General features: G+C 53.0%; 1 long non-coding RNA gene across 4 annotated transcripts in view; it reads left to right on the top strand.

Moving 5' to 3' along the window:
- The first annotated feature begins 1,332 nt into the window (after nucleotides 1-1,332).
- The window catches only part of LOC141277922 (uncharacterized), a 34,127-nt gene continuing 7,926 nt past the window's right edge, over nucleotides 1,333-27,533 (top strand). The window contains exons 1-6 of one of the 4 annotated variants that reach the window (XR_012329831.1): nucleotides 1,333-1,427; nucleotides 3,929-4,034; nucleotides 4,253-4,977; nucleotides 6,607-6,720; nucleotides 11,249-11,398; nucleotides 20,470-20,542. This is a non-coding gene — a long non-coding RNA (uncharacterized lncRNA). Of the gene's footprint in view, nucleotides 1,428-3,928; nucleotides 4,035-4,252; nucleotides 6,721-10,130; nucleotides 11,157-11,248; nucleotides 11,399-20,469; nucleotides 20,543-27,533 lie in introns of those variants that run through there. The other 3 variants (XR_012329832.1, XR_012329830.1, XR_012329829.1) reach the window with 3 other exon arrangements.

Genomic DNA, 27,533 nt, shown 5'->3' with positions numbered 1-27,533 from the left:
GCCGTGGGCTTACAAATAGCCCTGTCCCTTCTTTTCAGCCCTGGAATCTCCCGACTGGGCTATAGTTACCTACAGGATCGCCGGGCATGGGGGGGGGGGGGTCGCTCTGAAGCCGCTGCTTTGAAGCCCCTCAGAAGTGCGGGGGAGCTGTTCTAACTTGATACCCCCGCGGGGCCCCTTCGCCTTTCCCCTTTGGGACACATCACTCATCCTCACCCCTCTTCTGTCACCAGGCGCTTCATCCTTGCCCTCCCGGCTGCCACCCACCTGTCGCCCTAAGATAGATCCTTAGTCCCTTTCAACAGCATTTTGACCTTTGCGAGAGGACATTTGATTGACGGTTCTGCCCGCTTTGCCACTCAGTGCCCGGCAGAGCTGCCGAAGGCGCCACCTGTTAAGGATTAAATCTCATGTGCCAGGTCCCGGAGCACGAGGCCGTGCAGCTATGTTCTGCCGCAACATGTGTCGCTGCCTGTTTCCCCCGGGGGCGGTGTGTGTGGGGGGCTTTTCAAAGTGTATGTGTGCGGACGTCATCTCACATTTCGGGGGTACTCTGTGCATCTCCTTGTGGGACACAGTCGTCCTCCAAAAGTACTTTCCCTATAGGAACACGGCTCGTGTCTAGATTATTACAACCCTGGTTAGGGGGTACCCCCTTGTTAACGTGGAGGAAACGGACCCCCTGGCAGAGGAGGGGGCATTGCAGGGTTCAGGGCACGCAGGTTGTAAGCGGCAGAGCTGGGGACTCAAAAGCCAGTTTTTCTGACTCGGAGATGCGATATCGAGTCTCCCAGTCGGAAATGGACGAGTGGGCTAAGAGGGGGGTGACAGACGCTGACTTACATTTGGGTACCGCTCATCTTGCCCGGGGCATTTTATTTCCCAGGACAAGAAGCAGACAGCATCGTTTTCTTCTCCTAAGCCGCATCCTCTGATGGAGGTTCCGGAATAGCCAGGTGTGTGATCTGCTGCCTGCGGTGCCCCAGCTTTACCCTCGGCCCGCCTGAGGATAACCACCCCTTGTCCAGTTCTCCCAGCAAATTGTGCACAGAAATCTGCCCGCCTGGCGCGCGGGGCTCATGTAGGAAAAAGCACCAGCGAGCTCAGGGTGTTGGTCATGGCGGCGAGGGGCACTGCGGCAGAATTTTTTCCTCCCTTCTTTGCTGCAATCTGGGTGCGGCTAGAGCAATTTGTCATAGAATCTGGGGGGCTCATTTTTCCGGCCAATCGCTTTTGGAGAAATGAGCGCATTGCAGCAGAATGCGCTGACGTCAGAGACCACCCCTTCTGCGCCTCGATATAAACCCCACCCAGCCAGCCCCTAGCGCAGACGGCGGAGAGCTGGGATGGAGCGCGCCCTGGCCCGCTGGCCTTGGCCGCAGCTCCTCGGGAGAGCCGGGGCGCCCGCGCGAGAACCTCCCTACTTGGTGAGTGGTTGGCCATCCTTTGCCCGAAAGGATGTGCAAAAGGAAGACGACACCCCCTTCTGGGCTGGGCTCCGTCCTCCTGGACATGCCGCAAGAGAGATGCCGGGACCTTCTCCTGAAGGCGGCCACTTCGCCTTGTCCCCGAGCATCGGCAATGAAATTCTGTCAGGAAGGAAAATCTCGAGGCACATTTTCCTGGGGGGGAAAATCACAGGGCCACTTTCCAGTGCAGCCCTTGAGGGAAGGCCGGGTGGTAGGAGCTTCAATGAGGACGCGTGGGAGGAATCTAACCAAAGCCCTGTCAGAGGCCAGTGTGCCTCAGTCCCTGGGGTCCAAAACCCAGATTTTCTGTGTTTGAAGCCACCTTTAGAATCACGAGTGGTGGGAGATATGGCGGCAAATGTATTCTGCATGCCGTAGATTTAGGGGGGAGAGCACCCAAAAACAAGAGTCTCCTGGGCAATATTTTCCCGCTAGTTTTTGGCCCGGTTCTTGGTGGCCGTAGGCGTGAGGAGTAGAGGTACTTACCCGCTAGGGATTCTGAATCCAAGTGCACAGGTTAGTGCAAAGCCTACTCCAGTCAAAATTTAGACAGTAAAATTGCTACCTGGTATCATCTGTTTATTTAAATAGTGGAGATGTGGCGCTCAAGTGCAAACCTACCAGAAACCCCCCTAGGATGAGTTTGGTAGAGAAGGGCGGCTGGGGGGAGGGTCAAGTAATAGGGGGCGAAGGCAGAATAGAAGCAGGGGGTGGGCTGGGGTGGAAATAAGGCTGTGTCCTTGGGTCTGGGAGAGGCTAATTAAGAGGGAAGAGAGAAATACAGAAAAGGGGGCGTGTTGGGGGGTCTGGGCACTGGGAGCTGAGAATTGGGTGTCGGGGGTCTTTTCAGTGTTGCGTGGTGGTCGCTGGAAGACTCTGAGATGTTGTGGGCTTTTGACTTTTGATAAAGTCGCCTTTTGCCATTTCCTTTGTCCCTGTCAAGCTCCCCCCCCCCCCCCACGTCGCCCCCTCCCCACTGTGGGCCGGCGGGCTTGGGGAGGGGAGCGTGAGAGAGTTGCTACGTGGCAGGTTTCTGGAAGGTTTTCTTGCTGGCCGCCAGAGGGCGCTGGTGGCACTGCGGAATTTTGGGGGGCGGGGTGGGGAGGGGAGGTGGCCTTTGTTCTCCTGCTGGAGGGGGTCGGGCGCGGGATTTACTGGAGAATTCTGAATTCATTTACCTAAGGGGGAAATGTTTTAAGACCCCCGGGTTCACTGGGGAGCAGTTGCAGGTTTCGCGCTGGGCAGAGATGCCGGGATCGGCACTGGTTGCATGACCTAGGGTGTCGTGGAAGAGCGTGGACGCAGATTAGTTTGTTTTCGGTCGGTTTTGGTTTTGAGGGTCTTGGGAAGATGTGTGGCTCATTTGAGTAGGATGTAGAGGCTCTAAGATGGTTCATCAGGCGCCATCGTGCGGGGGTCTTGAAAGTCTTACTGTGACGTGGAAGGGAGGTGAGATTTGGGGTGGGGGGCTCGATGGTGGTCTGGATAATTTTAGGCGGTTTTGGTCGCCTTTATATTATTTTCTAGTGGTACCATATTTTGTAGCATGCGTCCAGAGACCATAAGTGAGTGAAAATAGTGTATTGAGAACTGGGGCTTTATAATTTTAATTAATTTATGTTTAATTGCATTTTCTGGAGGTTGGAGCCAAGATTTCTGTGTTTTTACCTATTAAAAGTGGAATCTTGTTCTGAAAAGACCCTTATGGCGACTGTCTCCTTGAAATCCTCGTATCTCTCTGGTGCAAGATGACAGTTGGGGGGCGCAGAGGGACCCCAGGACGTGTATGGGGGCGTGCTGCCTGACGTCCACAGGTGGATTCTGGCTGGTGATGGCAGGCGTGGCGTTTAGGGGACACAGCGGCCCTGCGCGATGAGCTGGGGTGGCCCCTGTCCCCCCTTCCTAGCCTGAGACCTGTTGGACCCCCCATCTTATGCCATATATGCCCCTGGCAGCTGCGGGCCAGGCGCGGGTGGCGGCGCAGAAGTTGTCTCCCGCGCGCACGCCGCAGGTGTCTGTGCTCTTGGGCTGTGGGTGCTGGCCGCGCGCCCCCTAGCGGTCTGTGTCTGAAAATGGTTCTCGGCCCGCTAAACCGGGCTTCAGGTCGCGCATGCGCACACAGCGAACACTTGTGCCCTGTCAATCAAATTTTCCTTACCCCCTCCCATTTCTCTCCCTCCTCCCCTTTGCTCTTCTCTTCCTCCTCCCCCTCCCTTTTCTCCTCTTCCCCCACCTCCCCTCCCATTTTCGTCCTCCCTCCTTTCCCGTCCTCTCCCTCTCTCCCATTCCTTCCTCCCTCCTCACCCCTTCCACCTCTCCCTCTTCCCCCCCTCCTTCCTCCTCTTTCTCACTACCCCCTGCCTCTCCCTCTGACTGCCCCCTCCCTCCCTCTGCTGTTCCTGTGCTGGCCATTAGAGGTCATCAAGATGGTTTCTAATCCCACCCCCTCCCTGCCATAGGGTCTCTGTTCAAGGATGACATCATCCGCTTGCCTTCCTGTCTTCAAGGACCACCTCTGGATGCCAAGCTGATGCCAAGGTGCTTGCTGCTCACCTCCACCTCATGGTACTTCAACCCCTCCTTGTGGCAATTTACACACAACATGGTGGGCAGAATCCCTCACCCCTGCCACCCTCCTTGCACCACCCCCAGACCCATTAGCAGTTAAAAGGCAATTTAAAATGTTAACGAATTAGTTTTAGTTGTAATTAATTCATTTAAAGTTTAATTAATACTGAGACTTGGGCTTGTAAGTGGGTCCTCTAACCTTTGATCTATTGCAGAGGATGCTAGGAGCACGGATTCCTGGATGCCACCAGCATACAAAGCAGCCACTGGCAGTGACCCCCGGGACCAGGACAACGAAGGATGAAGAGGACCAGAACTGACCAGCTGTCCCTCTTGGCTAACGGCTTAAACCAATGCCCTAGTGAGGGGGCATTGGTCATTAATGCCGGACCTTTGCTATGCTTCTGCCTTGATGCTATGACTGCTTTTCTGTGTGTCTCTGCTTGTGTTAACATGTCAGCGACCTGGAGGGTTTCCAACCCCAGGGAGGTGTCAGTCTTTCTCAGTCCACCCCGTTGTTACCCCCGTGATGTTCTGAATGGAAGAGTCCCTGTGGGAACTTCTCAGGAGGGGGACCTGGGCCAAGGGCTTGACCAGCATCTCACTGGCGATTCCAAGGCCCAGGGTGGGCTTCTGGAATGAGCATGTGTCCCAACGCCGTGCTACTGAACTGCCAAGGGCATCCCCACCACCTCTGAGATCACCCTGTCCTTTCTGGGGAACGGGGTTGAGAAGAGCAACCTCCCAGGGTGTTGTGAGTATTGAATGAATCCAAGCAGCCTTGGGTAGGGCCAGGCATAGAGGAGGCGGTCAACAGATGTTTGTTGAAACAGTTTGGTTGGCCAGTCCGTCCCTACCCCTCTCACCTGTCTTACACCTCTTATTTATTCTCCCGCAGCGCTCCGGACAGCCCTAGTCCACGGGGCTCTCCCTGCACCAGGTAGGGGCTGCACCCAGATGGGGGCTGGGCTGACTTGAGTAAGGACATGCATGGCGCACGTGGTCATTTCCAGAGCACTTTCGATGTTCTGTGCCTCTGTTATTTCTATGTCCGATGTCCACGTGAATGAGGCTGCCTCGTTTACAGGTGAGGATGAATTTGGCATCGACTTGAGTAATTCTAAAAGCTGGAGAGCGAGAAGACGTATGTGAACAGAGTGCCCCTCCCTAGGGGACGGGACTGAGTCACATTTACAGTGAGGTCGCTGAGGCTGGAGGAGCGTCGCTGCTGGCAAGAGAAGGGGTCAGAGTTGGACCCTGGGTGCCATTTGTGGCCGCCCCTTACCCCCTGCCCCAGAGTTCTACTAAGAGCCCTTTGATTTCCAATCAAATGTTTGACAATGGGGCAGCCTGTTTGAAATCCCAGCTGCCCAGGGTGGTCTTGGGGGTCTTGGGTGGCCTCAACGCTGGTACCATGTGCTGGCCTCACCTCTCAATAATGGTGTGACCTTAAATACGTTGCTTAACTTCTCCAAGTCTCAGTTCTTTTCATGGCCTAAATGGGGATTAGGGGAAAAAAAAAAAAGCAACACAAAAAAAACACCCGCGTTTATCTACCCCACAGGGCGCTTTTGAAGGCCAAATGATGTAACCACTATGAAAGTGCTTTGTAAATTGCGAGATAGGTAACACCAGGAAGCTGTCCCTGATTATCGCATGCCCAGCCCTGTCTCCCCTCAGTTAATAACAGCTAGCACCCACTAGGTGCTGTGCTTGCGCTCAATAAATAAATTCCAGAAGAAATAAAAACAGAATTAATTCAACAAACATTTTCTGGACCGCCTACAATATGCCCCGCACGCCAGGCCTGGTATGTGATACAAAGATGATGAAAACGGCCTCTTGGAAGCTAATTGGGGTCCTCGTTCGACCGGCACTTTCTCTCGTCCCCTTTTAAGCCAACCAGTTTTGTCCGGACGAGACAAAAACAACTTGGGCTGCTTTAGAGAAACCCGGCTTGGTGTAGACAATAGCTCCCGGGCTTCTGAAAGGGGCTGATTGGATTATGTGGCAAATGAAGGTGGAAGGATGACTTGGAAGGTGACAAATGAAGTGGGCGGAGATCTGCTGTGAGTTAATCCAGGCTATTAGGAGGGACCTTTTGTCTTCCAGAGGCTGGCAGGAGCTTTCACCACTGGGTTTTACATCCTTAATGCAAAGGACGCATAATTTATGGTCAGTGAAAACCCAGGCCCCGGTGAGATTTGAGTGGGCTGTAAAATTGCGCCTAGTGAGTAATTACAGGGAGCATTTATGTCTCCCTTTGCAGTTGGCAAAGACCTTTTTGCAACCATCAATTCATTTGAACCTCACAACTCCCTGTCCAGACCCGGGGCTGGCCTGAGCCTCCTAGGGGAAGAGGCCGTCAAGCGGCCTTCAGATTGGGGTGTCTGAGGCATCTGACATGGTCAAGGGAGAGGCGTCCCCTGCCCTGGCCTCTCCTGTCTCAGACCTGGCCTTCCGGCCAGCAGCGATTCCCTCCGAATTCCTAACTTTGCTCGGTCGGCAGCTCTGATCCTCCGGGCCCCTCCTGCCCTGCTTTCTAGCCACTCTCTCTTTCCTTTCGCAGCCAAGCTTCTCGAAAGGCCTGTCTACACTTGCTGTCTTCCTTCCTCACCTCCAGTTTCCTCTCCAACCCACTGCTTCCTGACCTCTTCTACTCCGCTGATCGGCTGTCACTAAGGTAATGACTTTTCTGGAGGTTAACCCTGGACACGCTCATGGGCACATGCCACACAGACACGTACCCGGTGTTTCACATTTTCTAGCTCCAGTCACTTCTATGGACAGACACGCCCCTGTAGACCTCACAGTCACCTGCTCCTGGCTTTCCTCCTCCTTAGTTTCTGCTAAGAACTGGGGTATCCAGACCTCTCACCTTCTGGAACCTGCCTCTTAGCATCTCACCCTGGGTTGGTGTCTAAACCACCTAGAGCTGAGGCCTTGGGGTAGGTCAGTTTTCCCAAGCCACCTTTTTCTCAGTTGCAGTATAGGGTGTCTTTACCTGGCAGGTCAGGTGGGCAGTCTTGCAGGTAAGATTTTAAGTCCCACTCTTTGAGGGACTTGAAATAAATTCACTAAAGCGTTCATGAGAAAATACAATTGGGGTCATCATCAGATTTTCTTGTAGGTTAAGTTCCCACAGGGAGGACCAAAGAGAGAAGAAAGAAGTGGGGGGAGGGGGCAGTGGGAGAGAAAGAAGCAAAGACTAGAAAAGGGTACCAAAGACAAAAAAGTAGGAAAGGGAGACTTAGAAAATATGAAACCCCACCAAAACAAACAAACAAAAAAACCACATCCAGAGGAAGGAGTTTCTTCTTGGGTTAGGCAAAAAGAAAGTAAACAGGAAAAAGGTTTAAAATTCATTATCCCAGTGACAAATCCCAGGAAGCTTTCAAATCAAATTGCCCCATTTTGGGTTTTTAACTCCTTCTATCAGGTTTAACCTCTTTACCTCTTCCATCCTGGTTAAACGCCCCCTCGGCTGGTGATTAAATCCCGGAGCTACACGGAGTCTTTCAATGAATGAATGGCCGACAGAAAGAGCCCTTCCCCTCCCCCCAGCTGTGTTTTTCAGTTTTATTCCACTTTCCGCCCTTTTCCGTTAATGAACACAGGGCTAATCTTGGGCCTTGTCAAGGAAGAGGCTGCAGACGTTAATGAGGTAGCTGCTGGATCCCAGTATTCGCCTCATAAGGAGGCTTCTTTGTCTGGGAAGGAAAAACACACTGATTATCATAATAAGTGCCTCAGGGCCGCGGCCGCAGGGCACGGGCTTCGTGGGTCTGAAGCCACGCTTCTAATTTCGGTGCTGGAGCCCAGGATTCGTTTTGCTTCCCATTGAAGTCTCTGCCTCTGTCCCAGCTCGCGATCCATCGAGCGGGGTGGAAAGTTGCAGGCAGCTTTGGGCCGCAGATAGGGCTGCTTTGCGGAAAGTTCCTTTGTTCGACCCTACATGCAGAACAGCAATGGGCCAGGGCGTTTCAGGCCTCTGGGATCCGTTTTTCCAAAAGCAGAGAGATGGGGGTGCACGTTTCCAACTCTGCCTCACATCAGACTTGTTTCAGGACTCATTGGTGTTGAGCCTTTAACGTCCTCAAATGCTAGAAAAGCCAAGGCGTAGGCATAGGCCCTGTAGAATTATCGCAGGGTCAGTGCCCATGGGATGCTCCTTCCAGGTCAGGAAATGGATGGGTATTGGTACCCCAGTCCCCCCACCAAGGGAAGGGCATGGTTGGGGCTCACATTTGGCCCCCACATAGGATGAAGGACCAGCGATCTGTCAGGACCACTCAGATCCAGAACCTGTAGTCACTCCTTTTACCCCCTAAATGTGCCCCTCCCATATGTCCTGCATGCCACCCACCCCCACCCAAATTCTCCCTTTCTGTCCTGATTCTTGGACTCCCAGGAGCCCATGAATGTCTTTATTTTTAATTGTTATTACCTTTTTTTTTGGCTGCACCCTGCGGCATGTGACATCCTAGCTCCCCAACCGGGGATCCAACCCGCGCCCCCTGCATTGGAAGTGCGGAATCTTAACCACTGGACCACCAGGGAAGTCTCCCAGTAATGTTTTTAGAGCAAGTGTGCCTGAGTTGGAAACTTGCCCTTAGGAATCCTGAGTTTTGGATGTTTCTCACCCCAAGACAGATCAGTCGAGATGAGATCACTCCAATTAAACCTCAGGCTCTACCCAGACCTTCAGCCAAATGGGGGGAAAAAAAAGCAACTAAGGGGAAAGTGAGGTGTTGGGTGCAAGAACACTTTTAGTTGAAAACTTCCTTAACTTACTTGTTGGCTAAAGGTTCCCTGGCATTCATGGACCAGAATTTGATGCTCTTTCCAAGTTAACAAAACCAACCCTCGTCCAGCCCCCTAAATGAAAATGTTGAAGGAGGCCCAGGTGGCCGGTTGGGGCAACTCCACTCCTTTTGGTGGCGGTGACCCGGATGTTGCCTGGACTTGGGGACTGGATGAGGGCGAGCACCTCTGAGAATGGGGATCCCACCTACACTCCTCCGTGCACTTTTTGGAGAGTAAAATAATAGAGCAGTTCCTGGTGTTTCTAAAAGAGGATTTATTTTAAATAGGAAAAAACAAATAACCCATAGGACCCTTTTCACCCTCACATACATACTAATTAAAATATATGTCCCCAAGTCATTAATATTCCAGCACTTGAGAACCTGGGGAGGGGGTGGAAGGCAGTTGAATTCAACCTCTGGGGCCACCAGCAGAGGGGTCTGTGCTACTTGCTCTCGAGTGTATGCCTGTTTTAACCTGCATCCTTGTCTCCGTGGTCCCCCTTCTGTGCCTGGACGGATGCTGCTCCCAGCTGCCTATGCACACGGGACCCCTGTGCCCCACGCTTCCAGCCCAGAGGTCCTGCCCCGTGTCTCCCAGGGCCCGCTGGTCTCAGCCTCCACCATTAAGTCAATTCCAGAGGCTCAGGAGATCCCCTCGACCCCAATTCTTCGGATTTTCTGTTTTTTTCTGCTTTTATTGCCCCTTTCTATTCTCCATCTACCTTTTCTTCTCTACTTCGTCACCATTTCCTCATCTGGTCCTCTGGGGGGTGTCCTAGGCCAGCCACTCCTCCTTTGGGTGTCCCAGCACCAGCCTGGCACAAAGTGGGGTTCAGTAAGAGTATGTGGGATGTATGTTTGGACAGGTGAGTCAATGAAGGAACTTGACTGCCATACGTGAGCTGCTAGGCGGGAGTTGCTGAGGATGCAAGAAGCTTTAGGTCAAAAGGGTGGAGGGTGGATGTCCTTTTACTGAGAGGAGTGGGCATTGCCCCACCCCCAGCCCCATTTGAGTGGGGGCCTCACCAGTCTCACCCCTTCGTTCACTCATGCGTCCATCCCGTCATCCAACAGTTGATCCTTACTGAGCAAGCCCACGGTCCGGCCCCGGGCTGGGCACCTGCCACCCTAGCGCATCCCTTGATGGCCTCTGCGTCCCCGGGGGGTGGCGGGCCAGGGGGTTGCTTCTGCCCAGGGTGGCCTCGTGGCTCCCGGGCACGGGGCTCTGCAGGCAAGGCAGGTGGGGTGGGGTGTGAGGGGTGGGCCTGGTTTGGCCGGCTGGGGGGCGGGGGCGGGCCTGGAACCTGCCCTTCTCTAGGGCTCGCCGCAGGTCCCAGCCAGCCCCTCCGGCCCTCTCGGCCTCCCACCCCATCCCCTAGCTGAGTGCTCGTGGCTGAGCTGGACCCCCGTACCTGAAGTTCAGGACTGAGGTGGCGGCGTACGGGCAGCTGTGGTGTATGTCCCCTTGGGCTCTGGCCACACAGGTCTCCCTCTTGAGTTGGGGTCCGTGAGCTGGACCCCTCCCTCCATGATGCCTTCCTCCCCCTGGGGCTAAGTCCAGCTCCTTTGCCCCCCACTTGTGGGCTGGGGCGTGTCCAACGTCAAGGGCCCCTGGCCGGGACCCTCCAGGGAGCACTGCAGGCTCTGCCTCTGCCTAGCTGCCCACCTGCTCTGCTCCCCTTGGCGGCTCCTCCCCTGGCTCCCCCCGCCCCTTGCTGGGTTGACTGCCCACCTGGGGCTCCGCTTGCCCCACCTGACCCATTTCCCCTTCTCTGTGCCCCAGTCACTGGGCTTGGGACCCTCTGGGTCTCACCCATCCAGCCCTCTGCCTAACAGGTTGGTTTTCCTCGCTGAGCCCACACCTGTGGTTACCTGGCCCTGCCTGCTGCCCCGCCCACCTCCCACCTGCTTGCCTTTCGCCTGCCTCTCCCCCAGGGCAAGGAGGCCCTCCCCCTCAGGGTCGCCCAAGTTTCCGGTTGGTCTCCAGTGCTCGTGGCACCCCTCCCCTACCATCCTCAGAGGCCTCCTCCCATGGGCCTGGCCTCCCAGGCTCTGAGTGCCTGTGGGCTGCGGCCAGACCTCTGTCCTGCTCCCTTCCCCCCAGACTGCTTGTCATCATGTCCTACCGGGCCTGCCTGTACGGCCGTCCTGTACCCACGAGTCCCAGGCTCTGCCTTGCCCCCGGCCTCGTGGCCGGTCTGGGGGCTGCCACCTGGCCTGTCGCTTCTGTTCTTGCGCTTCTCTTCTTGCACCTTCTCCTGTCATTGCCATCCCTACGAGCCACCTCCCTCCACCGAAAACCAGGCTGCAGGTGAGACTGGGCTCCGTGTGTTTTCTAGGGGCGTGTGTGGTTTTTCTGGGGTCTCGCCTTGCCGGCGTTCTAACTTTCTGCCCCTCCCCAAGGTCAGCCCGTCCTCGACACCCTGGCGGCGACAGTCGGCTGAAGAACTGGATGGAAGAGGCAGGAGAGTTGCCCTGGACCAGCGCTCCTTCAGGACGGTCACCTGGCATCTCACGCCCACCTGGCGCCCCGCGACGCCCTCCTGGTTTGGGGTGAGTTTCTTGCTGTTCTGGGACACGACGATTTCATTAGGTTCAGCTCGCGTCTCTCAGTTCAAGCATGTACACATTCAACCTGGGAGGGGTCACTTCCAAGGGCAAGTCCTCTTCTACACCAGACATGGGGCTGGGGTTCTGGAAGCTGCCTAGAGCTGAGGCCCCTGTGGGCCAGCATGGTAAGTGGGGAGCGTCCCCCTCAGGTCTGGGCCCCTGAGAACCAGCTCGGGCCGGGCACATAGTAGGTCCTCACAAAGCTTTACTGAGCATGTTAATGAAATGAATAGTGGTGCATTTGCCCTCCTAATGCCGGCCAGTGGGCTGCTTTGGAGATGTGGAAACAGGAATGCTTGTTTGCTGTGGAGCTGGAGAAACATTTCTCCCCACAAGCCACGGGAACGTCAGTCGCTGTGAGAAAGCTGGTTTCTCACACATGAGGCCTTGATAATGTCTTTTAATCAAATAGTGGTTTTTTGAGTGAGTTCTTCTCTTGGCCTCTTCTCCTCACCCCTGAAATTGCAATGAGATGGGAACGTTTTGTTTGTTTAAATAAAATCAGTAATGGTAGAGCAGAAGAAAGCAGGGGATTACAGCCCCACGACTCACTCAGGGACTCCTCATTTGTTTATCTGGGGTTCACTTATTCAAGATGCGTTCATGGAGCCCCGGGAGGCCCAGGTGCCCAGGACCAGCTTTGCCTTAGGACTGGAAGGTCTAGCGGGTGCCCTAGGAGGTCCCATGCGGTGCCATGGCTTGTGTGGCAGCTAAGCAAGGCGGACAGGGAGAGAGGGGGCTCTGCAGAGGACGTCTTGCTTTCTACGGTCTGGGCGACTGAGCCCATGACAGGGCTCATGGAGGGGCCTGGGGGTGTTTTCAGAGCCAGCAGCCCCAGTGGACTGTGGCTGCCTCTGTGCCCCACAACTGAGACATTCGGCGTAGCTACTGGGGCGCTTAGACGGCCGGGGTGGTGCAGGGGGGAGATGGGAAAGGCCTGGATGACGGGGGCGAAGTTGACTCAACTCCCCAGATGCTCATGGAGGCTCCAGTGGGCCCAGCACCGTCCTGGTCCCGATGCCAACAGCCCCCCAAAACCACCTTGATGCTCATACACGGCGTCTGTCTCTGTGACAGGGAAGGTGATGGACGGGGCTCACGTCAGAGCCGGGGGCCCTGCCTCGGGGTGCGCCCGTCTGTGTGTGACCTGCTGCCCAGTGGGCAGAGCGGCTGGACCCCCTGCACTCCCTGAGGGTCTCCGGTTTCCAGCAAAGCTTCCATAAGACTCTTTCGTCAACCAGATTTTGGAGACAGCTCTTATGTAGCCCTGCCCTTCTCCCCTGAATTGGAAATGGGGTAGGGATGGTATTTTTTAATAACACCTGGCAGTGCAGGTAAAGGGGGGTAGAGGTATCCAGACCCGGGGGCGATGCCTTTGTCTGCTTGTTTTCACTCCCCGGAGAGCCCATCAGGCTGCAGAGAGGTGGAGAGGGTGTGCCCAGGTCTAACTCCAGGGAAGGGGCACTGGGCAGACTCTGCCCCGTGACATTTACTCCGCAGCTGGCCTTTGCCATCTGCAAACACAGTGACGTGGAAGAGAGGCCTGGGAGGGGAGCTTTTCAAAGGGCAGGATGTGGGCTCTGGGGTGGCATATCCAGAGCTTACCAGAAAGATCCGTGTAGCTCACTGGATGGAGCTAAATGCCCACGGCTCCTGGACTCCCTCGGGGATGTCTCGGGACCCCCTCAAGGTGGGCTGGGCCGAGGGGCAGAGTCAAGGTGGAGGCAGGCCCCCAGCCGGCCCCAGACTTTGCCAGCCCCCCGCCCCTCATCCTCAGCATTTGGGGTGGCCTGCGTTTGGGGTGTGTTGTACTTTAGAGACACTTGTGAATGCTCAGTCTCAGGTATACACATATTCTGGGTTTTGTGTGTTATTACGCAGAAAACAGAGAAAAATAGGTCAAGTTCTCCATTAAAGAAGTTGAAACATAACATCATCTATCAGCTTCGCAGCCGATCAGCCCAAGAATTGCAGCAAGGCCATTATCAAGTGTTGAAAGAAATGATCATTTTCAGGAAAATTCTGTTGTGATGCATTGGCCCGTCCCCGAGCAGTAAGGGGTGGAATGATGCCCTCGCTGGCCAGACAGGCAGAGGACCCTGTCCTCTTGGCACGAGGGGTTCTCTGGCCACTTGTCTTTGTGCTGAGCTGGTCCCCGGGGCCACCTCTAGCTGAATGCTTCCACGTGGGCGCAGGTATCAGGGAAGAGATGGGTGGTCTTGCCCGAAAGCTGGCCCTCGGGTCCCACCTGCTTCCCCCCAGGTGGATGAGGAAGGGGGCCGAGAGCGTAGCCCGGCCTCTGCGCTCTCGGAAAGAAAGAAATGCCCCCTCTCTCACCCTCCGATTTCCCACCTGCAGGGCCCCTGACCTAGAGCCTCCTGACTTGTGATTCAAACCCCAAATGTATTTCCAAGTACATTTCTCCAAATAATGTCAAAAACTGGCAAGACTTAAGGGCAACAGAATGCATGTGTTTCTTATTCATTCATTTACATGAAGGAACTTAAATGTGGTTTTTTTTATGAGCAATCTGACTTCCAGAAAGGAAAAAAAAAAATCACCCGTCTTTAATGAGCTTGCTAATGAATTTTTCCTTGAAAAGAGGAAGGTGGCTTTACACAGAAGGGGGTGTGGAGGGAGACAAATTAAGGCCCCAAAGGGTTAAAGGGCAGTGGACAATGTCGAATCCGGCATTGTCAGCTGAACCAGGAAGGCTTTGGGGCACTGGGAGCACTTTCTTTTCAGAAGACTGACATTTAACAAGCTGCAAATGAGTCCCAAGAACTGGTTCCCTTTTCCTTCTGCGTCTTTGAGCCCTGTCCCCTGTCCTCAAGGAGCTAAGGGGGTTGAGTCCAGCCTGATCTCCCATCCCTGGTTTGAGCAGATGGAAAATTCTGGAAAAGAGTTGTATCTTTCCAAATGAGGCCATCTCAAGCGTGGGGTCCCCATTTTGAAAGGGAGAGGCCAGTCTGGGTAGGGAAGGAGGGGAGGCTTTTTACTCTGGTGCCCGGTTCCAATGGGCAGCCCCAAGTCCCAGCTGCCTGAGTGTGTCTTCAAGAAGCCAGGCCCTTTCGGGGGGAGGGGTCTGCAGGAGGGGGTGTTGCAGAGGTAGCCCCCCCTCCTGGGTATGGAGTGAGTCAGTGTTTTGGAGCCAGGAGAGGAGGGGACCAGGGTGCCCTCGGGAATCCACTGGGAGGAGGCCGGCCTCCGACGGTATCGCCTACCGGGCATCCCCACACCCTGCAACGCCAGCGGGAGAGGCCCCTAGTTCATTTGGATCCTGTGCCCAGGTGAGCACAGAGAAGGGCCCGAGAGGCCCGTCTTTGGGGTTCCCGCACGGCCTGGAATTCCTAGTGCTTTCCAGATTTTAGACACTTGGTCCCGTATCCCAGTCTTCATTGTGAGGGCTTTGGCTGTCCAGAGCGGAGCAGGTGCCGGGTAGCCGAGGCCGGGGTTGGCCCTGACTTGGGGGAAGGGTGTGTGAGAGAGGAATTAATTATGGGGGAGGAGGGTGGTGGAGGGTGTAGTCATGACTCTCTTAATTGCTCTCCAATTTCTTTGGGCTTCAGAAAAAAATCCAGATGGAGAGTTCTTAAGTCCTCCTTCCTGGGAGTCGGGGGGCCAGGGTAGCGGGGGAGGAAGGCTGCCCACCACCTTTTGCCTGGCGTCTCTTTGCGGAGTGAATAGGGGTCTTTGGCAGGGGCTTAAGGAGGAGACTTAGCCTGGGAGCTCCCAGGGCGGTGCAGATGGAAACAAAGGCCCAGCAGAAAGGAATGTGGGGAGCCCCCCATGGAGAACAGCCACCTGGGGGTAATTGGGAGGCTGAGTGCAGATGAGTTTTCCCAGGTTCTGTGAATACATTCTCTCAATAGAAGGTACCTTTTCTTCCCATGAAAAGAAGGAAACCTCAATTACCTTCCCCTGAAACAGAGTGTGTGTGTGTTCCCTCTTGGTGGGGGGAGCTGGGGCGCTGCTGAGGGCCCCTCGCCCTTGTGTGTGTGCCCTTGTGTGTGTGTCGGGAGCTCCGAGGCGCGCAGGCGAGAGGCGACACGATGCACGTCTAACCAGCAACCCCGTCGGCGGGACCCTGGACATGCCCGTGCTCCCCCGTTCTAGGGCTTTCTTTTTGTGAGTTTCTCAGGAGGAGGCATCGGGGTAGCTGTGCCCGTAAACAAGAAGCTGATCAAACCAGACCTGATGCCCCAGAGACAGCCAAGGAGACGGAACTCAGGGGTGGAAAGTTGGGGCAGGAGGCCCGTCAGGGGGCCAGAGACTGACTGCACGTCTGTGCTGGCCATCCGGGACCACGGCTGTGCCGGTCCTTCTGCCTTCCCAGCCCTTTTTCAGTGCTGTCCTGTGGGTGGGGATAGAGGCATTCCTACCGGGTTGAAAAATTGGGGGTTTGGGGGCTCGGAGATCACGGGGCTGGTGTTTGCAGTTAGAAGGGAGGGGGAGTCAGCAGGGCCTGTGGGGTTGGGGGCAGCCCTCAGCAAGGGGATCCTCTGAGCTGGAGGGAAAACAGTTTGCACCACCACTGCCCCAAACTGCCCCGAGGGCTCAGGCCCCTCTGGAGGAACCAGGGGCAAAGTCCCTGCCACGAGGGGAAGGGGTCCCGGGTCTCAGTCTTGGCCAGTATCTTTGTTACTGCTGGCTGCTGGGCCTCAGTTTCCCCATCTGTAAAATGAGGCAGTAGCCTACCAGTTCTCTGTATTCTATGAGGCAGAAGCATGGGGTGTCAGCGCTAGAAAGGCAAGGGCCCTTTCCCCAGAAGAGGGGAGGGAGAGCCCCAGGTGTCCAGATTGGGCCCCCACTGGCCTCCCGGCTGAGAGCAGGGCACATCCCTGCTACTCAGGCCTTGTCAGTCGGAGGAGAGAGTTCAAATCGGGTGCTTCGGGCACCTGAGAGTCAGGCAGCGGCCCTGAATTGGCCCTCTGGGACCTGGTTCCAGCCTATGTTCAGCTCACACTGTGGGTGTGACCTTGGCCCCTGTCTCCAGCCCTCTGGGCCTGTTTTCCCATCTGTGAAATGGGACGGTGCAGGCTCGAGGTCACCGGAGGGTCTTTGGAGCTCTGATTCCTTCCAGTTGCTCCGTGGTCGTCTGTGGGTGGTTTGTTTGCTAGGTCTTTAGGATCAGAGGCTGGAGATCTCTGCTCCTTTGCCTTCCAACCCCCCTCTACTTTATTATTTTTTTTGCGGTACGCGGGCCTCTCACTGCTGTGGCCTCTCCCGTTGCGGAGCACAGGCTCCGGACGCGCAGGCTCAGCGGCCATGGCTCACGGGCCCAGCCGCTCCACGGCATGTGGGATCTTCCCGGACCGGGGCACGAACCCGCGTCCCCTGCATCGGCAGGCGGACTCTCAACCACTGCGCCACCAGGGCAGTGGTTTATTTATTTTATTATTATTATATTTTATTATCATTACTTTTAATTATTATTATATTATTATTATTACTTTTTAATAATATTATTACTTTTATTATTACTTTTTAATTTTTATTATTACTTTTTTATTTTTACTTTATTATTATTATTTATTATTATTTATTTATTATTATTACTTTATTATTATTTTATTTTATTATTATTACTTTTTAATTTTTTATTTATTACTTTTTAATTTTTTATTTTTTTTTGGCCGCGCTGAGCGTCATGTGGGATTGTAGTTCCCCAACCAGGGATTGAACCCTGGCCCCCTGCAGTGGAAGGCGGAGTCTTAACCACTGGAAGGCCCAGGAAGTCCCACAACCCGCCTCTACTTTAGAGACAAGGAAACCAGAGACCCGAGAGGGCCGGGGTGGCAGGCTGTGGATGTGAAGCCCACCGCCCATGGCCAGGCAGTGGGGGAGCAGTCCTCAGCCTGTCTCCATGGTCAGCCTTTTGTGAACACAGATCTAATAGGACTCACACTCCAAAGCGGCTCCAGGGGGCTGCCTGCGTGCTGCGGTGCAGGGATTGCATTTATGGGACATTCTTCCACACAGGTGGGCTGCCGGCCAGGCCTGGAACACCTTTCGGGGCCGTGTAATGAGCCTGGCCCCGTGGCTGCAGTCCCAGGAGGGCGGGCCTGGCCGCACCATCCCCTGTGGCTCGCCCTGGGCCTTTTGGTGCTCCGGCTTTGCTCAGCTGAGAACTTCCTGAAAAAGCCGTCAGGGAGGCAAGTTCTGGAAAAGCCATCAGTCGCCCGGCTGCCCATCGCAGACTCAGTTTTGCAAACATCTCTCGCTGTCTCTTTGTGCTTCAGAGTGTGGTCATAAAGCGCTCACAAAACCCTCGGTCAGGCCTGCGCCCGGTGACTACCACGGTGGGCCGCAGCCTTTGTTTTGTGACCTTGGTTGCTACAATACCTGCAAGCTGAAATGAGGGATGGAAAAATTGCCCGCTTCAATTAGAATGGCAGACTGCCTTTCCCAAGGCTTCCTCTGCCACTCTATCCATTAACGGTAAACATACGCCAGATAGGACTTAATTCTCTCTAATTGCCACTCCTGAAGCAAAGAGTGAAATTCCAGGAAGAGGCATATGTAAACATCCTCCATGGCCCGGCCAACTGAAATTAGAGGGCTGATGGGGGCCAGCAAGAGCCAGGAGGACATGATTTCAAAAGCTGTCCCAATTACCTCTCCCATTTTCGTAAATGAGCCCATAATGTCTAGGGCCCTGGCCTTCACAAAGGTACAGGAAATTAACTCCGCCAAGAGCTTGCATTTGTTGGGGAAAGTTGTAAGAGGGTGCTCGTTACTCAACAGGTAGGCAGCGTGAGATCCGAGGCGAGGCTCACGGCTGTTTGTATAAACTACAGGCTCTATTTCTGAGAATCACCGTTTTATTAAAAATCATCCTTTTCCACCTTTCTCTGCTCTCAACATCCACAAATGATTTGTACCAAAGACGTGCCAGATCAATGAGGCCCCATTTGCCCCCAGAAAAGAGGAACTTTAAGAATTTTGAGAGGCAGAGCTTGAATCGTCTAATCCTCTCAAGCTGCAGAGGGCGTTTTCCGTGTAAGCAGCACACGCGTTTATGAGGTCTTCGATCCGTCGCTTGCGACAATTGTTCCTCTGGACCCTCTAAGGAGGCCTTGTGTTCTCCTTTGGTTCCAGACACTGACTCATCTCTGCAGTGTCTCCATCTGTTACGATTGCAGCCTGGCACCGCGGTGCTTATGCATCACGGCAGACCCGGGGCTGGGACACGCAGCTCGGAAACCAAGGCACGACTTTGCCGGGGCTGCGTCTTCAAGGAGCAGCCTGGGGTCTGCACGAAAGTTAATTACGGACAATCGGGAACTCTGAGGGTTCCTGGGGCCTCTGGGCAGAAGCAGGAAAAAACCCAGATGCTCTGAGCTGCTTTTGATTTCCCGGGTCCCATTAAAAGACACCAAAGAGAACCAAACTGGAACGACTCACCAAAGCCCTTTCCCGTGTTTCTTTGTCCCACGGGAAGAGGCAGTGGCTGTGGTCGTGCTGCGTTGGCCCCCCCAGGCGCTCACAGGCTCCTGGGGAGGGCTGGAAACTCTCCCGGGGGTGTCCAGCGCAACACGGGCACCCAGAAAGCCCTTAGAAAACCAGTCTACCCTCGGTCACCCATGGGCTGATGACTGCTTGCTTAACACTGATTTTTTAAAAAGACTTTCTGTTTCTTGGTTATAAAAGCAACCAATTAGGGGAGAACGGTGTTTGGGAAGCTCAGGGCCAGGGAAGGAATTCTTACAGGGATTGGAAGCAAGAGGTGAGCCCTCTGTGCCCAGCCAGGTCTTGGGCACCCCAGTGAGTGAACCACTGGGAATAGGGGGGCAATGGCAGCCGGGGCGGGCACCCAAGTGGCTTAAGTCAGGGCAGGGGGGTTGGAGAGGGTCTGTTCCTTCCTCGGGGTTCCTTGGAGGACCATGGGGCGCTCCTTTTTCATTCACCTTTTCCTCTAGCTTTTGTTATCATTCTAGCCCCTCCCCTTACAGTACTGTTCAAACCTCAGCCATCACAGACCATCTGTCAGCCACACCTGCCCACCTTCACTAGAGCCTACTGAATGAATGTTCAAAATCAAGTCCCTCAAAATATTTTTAAAAAATGAACAGACTCTTTTTTTTTTCTTCTTCTGAGCAGTTTTAGATTTACAGAAAAAGTGAGTGGCAAGTACAGAGAAGTCCCATACCCCGCCCCCCATCTCCTGATGTTAACATCTGGCATTAATGTGGCACATTTGGTATCACTGAGGAGCCGACCTGGATAACATAGTTATTCACTGAAGTTCATGGTTTATATCATTCGGGGTCACTCTTTGTGTCCTACAGTCTGTGGGTTTTGACAGGTATATAATGACATGTGTCTATCATTATTTAACGCTTTTTAAAAAAACTTTAAGGCAAATACTTGAAGTCAAAGACTTGATGTAACCGGTCAGGCTTTTATATGGTGCTGATGAAAATTTGTATGTAATTGTTAAAGTGAAGGTGTCTGTCCAGGCAGCATCATCCTTCATCTTCCATCCCATGGTTTTAGGACACACTGCCCATTCAAGACTCCACAACCCTGGTGTGGTCCTCAGCCACTTCCCTTGTCTCATCCAGGGCCAGGCGCCCAGCTGACCGCACTCCCATCATGCCTGAGCACATGCTAACGCTGGCCTGGCTGTGCCCCGGGGTGCCCTTCCCTCATGGTGGAATGTCCTGCCGGGAAGCCTTCTACCCAGTCTTTGGGTGTGTCCAGCTCAGCTCTCACTCATGAAATGGCCCTGAGCCTTTGGGTTCCATAAAAGGGCACTTAGCATCATGGGTGGCACCAACCAACCCAAGGGCTCTTGGGTTGAGAGCCGTGTCCACACCGCCACACCTGCCCCATCGGCTTCAAATACCCCCGGAAGCTGTGGTGGGGAGCTTGGCGGGTGAGAGAGTGAGCCAGTACAGTGGAAAGCGAAATGCTTGGCTTCACCAATTCCACGCTTGCTAGATGCTGGGGCGTCCCTGCTTCCGTTGGGTGAGATTCTATTTCAGTGACCCAGTGCTTTCTCATTCCAGCTGAAGCCGTCTCGAATCCTCCGTGGGACAGGACCGTGGACACGCCACCCCAGTACCCTCCAGCTCCAAAATCGTAAGTTGCTGGGCCGTGGGGAGCACCTCTGTGGTTGGTCACCAGTGGGGGCCGGCTGCCACCCAGAGCAGCCTCGTGGGAGGGGCTGGTGAGCGCTGGTCCGTGGTCCACTCACGGGGGGAGGGGTGCCCGGTGAGCCCAGTTGAGCGTGGACCTGGGGGGCTTGTGTTCGGAGGCAGGACCCCCCCAGCCTCCTCGTGTCGTCTCTGTGGCAAAAGAATTCTATAGGCGGCTTCAAGTGCCGGATCCCCAAAGAATGTTTCCTCTTTCACTCCTCTAAATGAATGGCCCTTTCATTGCTGAGTCTCCCTTTGGCTCTTATGCCGCAGGGCAGACTAGGATGGAAGTGGCCTAGCTGGGGGGCCCTTCAAAGGGCCAAGGAGAAAACGCGGGCCAAGAGACCAGCCTCTCAAACAGGCTTCGAGCTGCAATGACCTTCACTTACCTTCCCCCCCTTGAAATGTCTGGAAAACGGAATGGACAGATTTTCTGTCTTCAAAGTTTCCGGCTAAACCTCTTCAAGTTCTTTATTGTTTGGGACTGAGACACTCAGCAATGGTAATGGGTAGTTCCTTTTGTATTTGCCTTGAAAGGCCAAAATATTTTTATATGGCTACAGACAAAGCCGTCTGTTTTCAGATGAACTCTATGTCCGTCGTTTCCCACCGGGGAGATCATGTATACCGTGTGTGTCTCTGTGCACTCTTGGGTCTTGAAACAGGTTTCTCACGGGGATGGCCATTCACAGGGGTCCACGGGGAAGCACCTGCCCCACCAAGGGGGCCTGGGGACTCTGACCCTCATCTGTGTAGGATGTGACCCCCGGGGAGGCGGCGGGTGTTCTGGCTGCACTAACATGTACTCTGCCTGTGCCTGCATCCGCCATGCATACGTGTCAAGGACTGTGGGCTGTGCTCACCTTGGTGGTTCACTTGGTGGGAAGAAGCTGGAAGGTCAAATATACTGTGAATGTTCTATTGTTCTGGTTGGGAGGTCATTTTGCTGGGCTCTGTTACCTGGTCCAAATAAGTGAATGGATGAGTAAATGAATGAAGGCATGAAAGAGTGAAGAAACTAATAAATAGGTAAAGAGGCGTACCCTGAAGGAGATCCAATTTGATGCACAGGAGCTCGATAGATAAGTCAATAAAGCATTGAATCAATATATAAATAGGGCCACGCAGGAACCGATGTCAGGTCATCGTGGACTAAGGGAACACGTGCAATTCAAGTATGTAGCGCCTAAAGTCTGTCCATAAAAGAATAAAGCCTAGATGAAAGGATGAATAAGAAGTCGAGATGCATAAACCAGTGGTGAGGGTGAGATTATGCGGCCCATCAAAGTGAAAAGATGCAAGAGAAAGGGCACAAATGATTGAAAGGAAGAAGAAAAACGGAAAGACGCAAAATAATAGCTAAGCAGGAAGATGACTTTTAAAATTAGGGGGTGAGAGAATATATAAGGAGGACTATGTCAGGTTATTAGAAGCCAAGCATTAGGATTAGTCCAGATACGTGCTCCAGCCATAGAAAAAAAAGAGAAACAACAGAGGAAGAGTTCAAAAGATAGTTAAAACCGAAAAAGGACCCGGGGGACCAGAGATGAGAGTTAACTTTAACCAAATTTTTCTAACTCTGGGCACACATAAATAAATAAACACTGAAATGAAAGAAAGCCAAAAAAAAAAAAAAAAAAAAGAAAAAAAAGGAGAAAGGAAAGGATGGGATGAATAAGTAGTGGACATACATGGACCCAGATGGGAGCGTGGCAGGAGGGGCTTTGAGTCATCCAGTCCTGGGACCTGAGGTCTGTTCCATGAAAGGACGAAAAAAGAGAGAGAACAAAATAAAACATCTAAATAAAAATCGAGAAATACGGAAGAAAAAGTAACAAGTGTTCAGTCCAGGAATACATTAGTGGGTGAATAAATAAGCATATAAAAGAAGGCAGTGCTAGGAGTCGAGTAATAGACTGTCATGAATCAAGGGTTATGGCCGGTCCAATTCTAAAAGCCACAGTACTATCAAAACATAATAAGTATCACCATAAAGAAGTGAATGAGTATCTAGAGAAACAAAGGCATGATAGAGTGAGGCGGGGAGGGGCCATGGCCACAGGCACTCCTCAGGGGCCTGTTGGAAGGTTGTAATTAATGCCCCCCACCGTCTGGGCACCAAAGATCCAGGAGGATGAAAGAAGACAGACGAGAAAGGAGGAGATTTGGAAAGCTGCAACAAAAGAGAGAAAGGAAGAGTTAAGAGGTGGTAAATGGGTATATTCTTGGAAGAGGGTTAGGCTGGGAGTGATAATAAAGGACCAGCCCAGACTGTAGATCACAATGGGTCAAAATCTGGGCACTCCATTAGTAGAGGAGTATATACCTAATAAGAAAAAAAACACAGCAGGAAGGAAGAATGGTATGAATGAAGGAAGGAAGGAATGAATGAATGACACGCGGAGAGGCAGGGCCCCGGGATGCCGTTTGCAGGTAACGTTAGGATTCATCAGTTCATGGCACCAGAGCGCTGAAGAATGAAAGAATGCAAGAAAGAAAGAGTGAGAGAGTGAAAGAGAGAAACAGTGAAAGTGGGAGAGAAATGATAAATCAGAGATTAAATTAGAAATGAAAAAGGAAAAAAGGAGAAAGGTAATATATTAACAGACAGATAGATAAATACATATATAGGAGAGAGCAGCTCTAGGAGTAAGAATGAGAGGGGGGCCTGAACCAAGCACAGTGATGAATTCACATCTGGGCTTCTGAGATGGGCCGCCACCTACCCACCCAGGAGGCAGTTCAAAGCTGAAATGCATAAGGGAGGACCTCAGTGAGGCCAGGGAGGGGAAGGCCCACTGCTTGTAGATGATCATGTACCCAATTAGGTGCCCCTGCCAGCCAGAAGTGTAAAAACACTCACCAAAAAGGAAGAAAACCCGAATGGATGCATGAATGCATGAATGCAAGAGTGAATGAGAAAAGAGATTTGCAGTGACCAAGGAGGCCGGTCCTGCAGGGTGTTAGGATTCATCCAGTCCCTGGTGCCCGATCTCCAAGAGAAGGAAAGGCGGTAAAAAAAAAAAAGGCTGAGAGACTGGTAGAAAAAAACAACTGAGATTGGAGGAAAAAAATAAAACAATTTAAAAAAGGAGTAAAGAAGGTAATAAATTAGTGAGTCATACAGTGAAGTCTGTGAGAAGGGACTGGCTTAGCACAGACCATCCACATTAATTCAGATCTCCGGCCCCGAAGTTGATAAATAATAAAAACAATCACATAAATAAATGCCTGAAGGAATAAATTCACACATTCCATGAGAATGTGAGAAAAAGTCTGAAAAGTTATAGGAGGGACTGGGAGAAAGAAAGATGAAAGAAAAGAAAAGAAAATAGACCTGTGGAAGAAGAGGCACTTCCTGGATGAGTACTTACATATAATAAACAAATATTAGTCATTAAATACAATAATTAGTAAGAGCTGAGGTTCATCATAAAGAAAGAATAAGTAGAGGGATGGCTGTGTGAACAAATGAATGAGAAGAATGATTTTGATTAATTCACGTCTGCACCCGAGGCTCACGGGAATAAAAGAATGCAAAAAAGAGAGCGGTGAAGGAGGGGCGTAGACAATTATGACAGGATGGATATTAGCAATAAAAACATATTGAAGGAATAAATCAATACGTACATAATTCTACGAGAGAGAGGGCCATGTTAGAACAAAAAAACGAGACGGCACCGCGAGCCAGGAATTATGACTGATTCAAAACTGGGCTCTTGAGATAGTTAAATAAATCCTCAACCAAATCACCAGTATGAGGAATTAACAAACAAAAGCGAGCCCCACATGGACCGGTGCTGAGAAGGCTCCGGGAACCACAGATGATGGTTAATCCAATTCTGTGCACCTGAGGTCCATAAATAAAAGAATAAATATTGAAATAAAAGAGTGACAGAAAGAATGAATGGACCCATGAACAACTGAATTAGAAATGGAAATGCCTGGAACGGCCAGGAGCGCGTCGCCCATGGGATTGTCACTCATCTCACTCCGGACACCTGAGGTTCCTAAGAGTGAAAAGATGCAAGAAAAAAAAAAAAATAACAGAACACATCAGGGAGTCAAAGAAAGAGGTGAGGGAAGGCAAAGTGAAACTAAGTGAAAGAGAAAGGCGGGGTGGGGGAGGGACTAATAAAAAGCTAACGAAGACGTGGGTGTGTCTGAGAGGAGGATGTGTTAGGATTAGGGATGAGGTCGTCATCAATCCCAATGATGGATGAGCTCATCCAATCCCCTTTTTTAGGGCAAGGGAGGATGGAGAGATGAAAAAAAAGAGAAGTGAAAAAAGGAGAAAGGAAGGATGATAAACCTACAACCAAGGTGATAAATGGTTAGTTAAAAGAGAGGTTGTCTGAGCAGGGATTATAATTAGTTTACATACGTACTCCTTAAATAGATAAATACATCACACCTTTCCAAGAATAAATGAAAAATAGAGGAAATACCCGACCCAAAGACAAGGCTGCATCTTCCAGCCTTTTATCATCTTTATGTAATAAAATATATGCAATTGAGGTCCATAAATAAAAGAATAAATAGCAAAGTGTAAAACGTGACTAAGGGCGAGGAAGAAAGATAGCAAAGGCAAATCAACACGTGGGCCAACGATGGTGATCTTGCACATGCAGTTTTGACTAATACAATTATTTCCCAGGAGACTGGTAAGTAAAAGAATACCCAAAATAAGAAAGAAAGGAAGGGCAAATGCATGAGTGCATAAATGAATGAATGAATGAATGAGAGGTGGTGCTGCCTGGACCAGGGACAGGAGGATGTCGCTCGCGGGAGCCCGATTCATCCTTCTGTGCACCTGAGTTTGTAAGAATGAAGGAACGGAAGGAAGAGTGAGAGAAAGGGAGAAATACAAAAGAGAGGAATAAGGAATCAAAATAATGTATAAACGAATAAATAGGAGAAGGGAGAGCTTCATGGACGAGGGGCTGTGATTAATCGAAAGTCGTGCTGTTGAAGTCGGTAAATAAAGGCGTCAAATCTAAATGAATGAACGAATGAGCGACTGGAAGAAATGCATGAATGACTGGAAGGAAGTGAGGGAGGAAGGAAGGAAGAAGGAAGGAGGGAAGGAGGGAAAGAAGGAAAAAGGAAGGAAGAAATAGTAGGCAGAGAGGAAGGGAGGACTCTTCCAGTTTGGGGTCCCTGGGTTCCCGCAGCCGAAGGGAGTGGGTACCAGGGAGGCGTGGCTCTTGGCATGTTGTGTGCTTGTCACCTGCACTTTCTTGGCGGGAGGAGCTGGCTCGGGAGGACCCTTGCCTTGGAGCGCCACTGTCACACCCTGGCTGTGGGGGCCGTTTCAGTTCATTGCTCTCATTCTCAGTTTCCCCATCTGTAAACTCGGAATGGCATCAGCTCCCCGCTTGGACGGATCGTGGGGCAGATGCTGTCCTGCGTGTTGGCAGTGTCCCGTCGGAAGGGCTCAGGCCCCGGGCCCTGCCGAAGGTTGTGGGAACTGGACGTGGGTCACCTGCGAGGGAGGCTTTTCCCGCCAGGGGGCAGCAGAGGGTCAGGGAGCGGGAGACCCTGGGGGCTGTGTGGGCCCCGCCCGCTGCGCTGTCCTGGGAGGGGCGCCACTCACATCCAGGGCCTGTGCAGGTGGCTTGGGAAGGGGGCCAGTAGGGGCCAGATCACCAGAAATCGTGTTCCCGCAACTTTCCGAAATGTGCCCGGGAGCCCACCAGCCCGGTCTTCTACGGGGTGGGCTGCCTTCCCTTCTCGAGTCAGGGGGTCCCGGGGCAGGTGCCTCTCAGCCCGGGGTTTGCAGAAGTGGTCCCAGGATCCCGGCCCCCTCGCCCTGGCATCCCCAGAGCCGGTTTCAAGGCCTTGCTGTCTTCTCGACTGTTTTCCGATGTACTCTCTGTATTTCGGCGGAAAGCGCGTTTGCACTGTGTGTTGTTGAACTTGTCCTCTCCCCTCCTGACCTGCCTTCCCCCGCCCCCCGCCCCCCCGCCGGGGTTGGGGGCTGTTTGTACTGGCGCTTCCGACCCCAGGGACGCCCTGGCTCTGTGCAGTCTCCTTTCTCTGTACCGGACAGGATTTGTGCACTTGTGTGTGTGTTGTGTGCCTGTGTTTGTCTCTAAAACTGAGCACCAGAGGCCCTCTGGACTTCTCGATTCCGATCTGGGACATTAAAAAAAAAAAACTGGATTCCTAACAAGCGCCCTGAACAGGAGGAGCCAGCTTGGCTGGACCCAGGATCGTGGCTGGGAGAGCGCGGAGCGCAGGGGGGTTGGGTGCGGCTGGGGCTAGCGTTTTGCCTGGTGGGGGGGAGGTGCCACGTGTCTGGGCCACGTGAGCAGGGCCTCGTGGGCCTGAGGTGGCGCTGGGGCTTCAGGGCTCTGCACGCTTATTAACCCTGAAGACACCTGTTCAGAGGGGGTCTCCAGAGAGCCCCCCGAACAGCCCAGGTGTCATCGTGGGGACCAGAGTGGGGGTGGCAGGGGCTTGGGGCAGGAAGAGCCTGGGAGGGTCTTTTTGGAGAACCCTTGTGTGGTTTTAAAAGTCAGCTGAGGGTCGAGAAGACTTAGAAAGTATTGGGGAGAAGTTGGGGGCCACGGCCATGTGCACAGAGGAACTAGGGAGGGACAGGAGAGCAAACCTCTCGGGGAGCCTCTCCCCAGGTCCGAGGGGCTGTCGAGGGGGTCACCTGGATGGAAATGGGCTGGTGGGAGAATGCCCCAGTGGGGAGGGTGGGTTGGGATTGGGTGAGTTCTGTCTGTTTAGGAATGTTGAGGGCCTGAGGGTCATCGGGTCAGAGCTCTTAAGAGCTTGGGATCCAGCATTCTAAGGGTCTCCAGTTCTGAGATGCCGAGTTTCAGGACAGGGCTTGAGGGCCGTAGAAGCCGGGGGTGGAGTTTCCACATGGGCCCCCATCTGGTTCTGTCCACGCTTGATCCATGAGGTCCAAGATGGGATCT

The sequence above is a fragment of the Tursiops truncatus genome, chromosome 2 (assembly GCF_011762595.2).
Source record: "Tursiops truncatus isolate mTurTru1 chromosome 2, mTurTru1.mat.Y, whole genome shotgun sequence".
Classification (NCBI taxonomy): domain Eukaryota; kingdom Metazoa; phylum Chordata; class Mammalia; order Artiodactyla; family Delphinidae; genus Tursiops; species Tursiops truncatus.
Note: the sequence above shows the minus strand (reverse complement) of the source record. Positions and strands in the feature narration are given on the sequence as shown.